A 3,521-nucleotide genomic window follows, 5' to 3' on the forward strand; every position below is an offset into this window, starting at 1 on the left:
GTGAGAGTCACACACGGGCACAAATTTTGCGGCTTAAAGTTAATTCATATCGCAAGTGTTTACCTTGCCAGGCATTAAAACGGCTAGAAAGCTTTCTCCTAGATGCCTTTGCTACCTACGCAAATTCGATAAGCTCACACACACAGACACACATACAGACATACACATTACACCCATTCAAAATAAACAGAAACATAAACAAACAGATAGACAGACAGACATATAGACATAGAGGGAGGTAAACAAACCCCCAAAACCGGAAGGAAGCGCGTGCGGATTCATCCAAGTGCAAATATTTCAATTTGAAACTGATAAGTCCCATTAATGTGCAAATGTATCAAACATACATACTTTATGTATATGTAAGTATGTATATATACAAGCATACTGTACTTAGTATTAGCTAAAGATTGGTTGAATTTTAAAGCCAGCCACATAGAGAAAAAACTTACTTAAAGCACTTGAGAACCACGCAGATACTTTTAAGTACTTACTCCATGGAATGTATGTATCGATTACTTTGTCTAATGCACTTTGCAACTCAAACTGAAGACCGAAACCGAATCTGCAACTGCAACTGTAACTGCAACTGTAACTGAAACTGATGCCAAGTGCCGCCTGCAGAACTCAACTTAACTCAACAACTTGCCGCAGGCGAGTGGATGGAGTTTGCCAAATGGATAGTTGGATGATAGACGGCTTGTACTTGAACTGATTGAGGGAATGACACAGTTAGAGATTGAGAGCGGCAATGGCCACTACACTTGTAAGATTAACGACCGACCGAGCTCTGATTTACAGCTGAGTTCAAGAACTTCTCTCCTGGTTGCTGTCAACACTGCACAGCAATTGTGCTCATTCCGTCAACAGATTTGTTGTTTTATATATTTTTTATATTTTAAATTAAATAAGATTCGCTTGAATCAGTAATGCTATAACATTTTAATGCCTACTCAAATTACTTTCTCACAATAACACATAATTTTTGTAGGTCTCCAATTTTATTGTGCATATTACGCATACGTCATGTTGTCTAAAAGGTACAAGCAAACAATTTGTGGGTGTTTTATTTATTTGCTTACTGTCTCTAGCTTCGTTTTGTCATTAATTCTTCTCTTTGAAATGTTTACACCAATGATTGTCTAGTTGTTCTGCTCTTACTAGTATAAACTGCATATTGAATGTGTTTTTGGTAGTTTCCATTTTGAAACCAATAAATTTTTGGGCAGCTTGTTGTTGCCTTCCAAATTGCCAGGCACTTTGTTTGTCGACTGTCGAGCTGAATTATTTACTTTGAGAATTGCAGTTTCATCTGAATAAAATTCTGACAAGACAGAGACTCAATCAAGCAATTCGTATTCTCTATTTAATGTTTTACTTATTGGACATGATATAAGTAAAGGATTAAAGCCATGCATATTAAAAATTAAATTTATTACACACAAACAAATAGAATTATACTGCTTTACATATTATCACATAAATTCTGAATACCTTTTTTGACTTAATTTCAGTAAAACAAAAGTATCGTATGCAAAGTATGGCACAGAAAAAGGATTTCTTTGCATTCAAATGAAGCAGAGAACGTTCAATGTGTTAATTATCCGAATGTGGCATTACTTCAAATCCTATTTGGCCATTTTGAATTGGATTTGCTTTTTACGACCCACTTTTAGGGTCGTTTTTTGTCTTAACCCAAATCGTGCATTAGGCCGTCAAGTGGCAAACATGCAAACAGTTAACAGATCGCGTGAGAGAATATGAAAAATATTTGAAAGTGATGGTAAATAAATACAAATTTACATATTTACCAACACTGACAGTGCTAGATATAAATTTGTAAGACCCTAATTAGAGCAGACCAAACTCAGGAACTCATGTAAATGTAAAAGAAATAAATAATTTGGAAACTTATAAAAATAAATAATTTGGAAATTTACTTTTGTTTCCCAGAAAAATTAATATTTCTAATTTCAGCTAATTTTTATTTTTGGTCTTATATAATGGTTCTATGCTCACTGCACTCACAAAAATGGCAGAGGCAAATACAAAGAGAAAAACTGATAATAAAAGTGGTCGAAATGTGTGAAAAAAAGTCAATGCGGCAACCTACGAGTGTAATTCTTACTCTAACAACAACAAGAACAGCAAAGACAACAGCTAAAAAAAACCGTCTAAAGCTATACAAACATAAACTTTGTTGCATTAACATGTCTGTGAGAGTGTGGCTGTGTGTGTGTGTGTGTGTGTGTGTGTGTGTGTGGATTGGTGTCACGCTAACCTCAAAATTGCCGCCAACAATTTAACAAGCAGACGCTGTGTGAAAAATATGTCAAACAAACGGGCGACGGAGGCAAAGTAGTTGGCGAGAATCGCATTTTTTTCTCTCTGCTGAACGAAAATTGCGTTAACACGCACAGGCAAACATACTCATACACAGACACCTACACACACGCACACACACACACATGGTCACACGTCCTCGTCGTCGAATTACCAACATAAAAAGTGGCCACCACACGAGCCAAACAAAAATATTCCCGCCACGTTTTGAATTATGCATGTCTGAAAAACTCACACACTCTCTGTGTCACTGTCTGTTTCCTTTCCTCTCTCAGCTCTCTCTCTCTCTCTCTCTCTCTCTCTCTCTTGCTATCTTTCTCGCTCACTCTCTCTGCAATTCTCGGCAAAAACCACTGTTAGCGACAACAACAACAAAAGGCCAAGAGAAATCCACATACGCAACTAAAGCGACTGACAAAAAGAATATGAAACTTGCAGTCACATGAGCATCGATTGATTGACTATAACTTACCACGCAATCAAATAAATATTTAATTTAATTAGTATTAAAAGTATTTCTTTTCTTATTCATTGTCAACTATGGAAAATAACCACAACATTGAGATCAAATATAAATTTAATGCAAGAAATTAATCCATTAAGGCTTAAAGTTACCAACGAAACTTAAATATTTAATCAAACTTCTAAATTTCTTTAAAATTAAAATTATTGGTTAGACGATACAAGAAAATATATTAAAATTTCAGAATAAGTTAGGAGGTTATGAATTGAAATTAACAATTAACAATTTTAGGTTAAAAGCTACGAACTAAAAATCAAATATACAAAATAAAATTATTAAATATTTGAATATATTAAAATCTAATAATTTATAATATAAAATGAGAAATTAATAATTGTAGGCTTAGATATACAAGCTAAAGTTTTAAATATTTAAACTAAAGCTGAAATACTTAAATTTAAATAAAAAGAATATAAATATGTTTCCAATTACGCGAATTTATTTTTTTAAATTAAGTGAAAACATATATACCCGTACTACCCAGTAAATATGTGGATATTCGTGGAGTGTTTTTCTTGTGCCATTCTCAGGGAACAACATGCAAATGCGCTCCAGGAGACCGAGTGGGGAGCAGCAATGGGAGACATCGTGTGGCGGCAGCCAGCAGGAAGGATATATTTGTGTATTATGCTCTTATAATAACTAAATTCGCTGC

General features: G+C 34.5%; 1 long non-coding RNA gene across 1 annotated transcript; it reads left to right on the plus strand.

The window, feature by feature from the left end:
• The first annotated feature begins 226 nt into the window (after positions 1–226).
• Positions 227–940, plus strand: LOC117785030. The gene is made up of 2 exons (XR_004617473.1): positions 227–362; positions 428–940. It is a non-coding gene; the product is annotated as an uncharacterized LOC117785030 (long non-coding RNA).
• The last annotated feature ends 2,581 nt before the right edge of the window (positions 941–3,521 follow it).

Source organism: Drosophila innubila, assembly GCF_004354385.1.
Source record: "Drosophila innubila isolate TH190305 chromosome 2R unlocalized genomic scaffold, UK_Dinn_1.0 1_C_2R, whole genome shotgun sequence".
NCBI lineage: Eukaryota > Metazoa > Arthropoda > Insecta > Diptera > Drosophilidae > Drosophila > Drosophila innubila.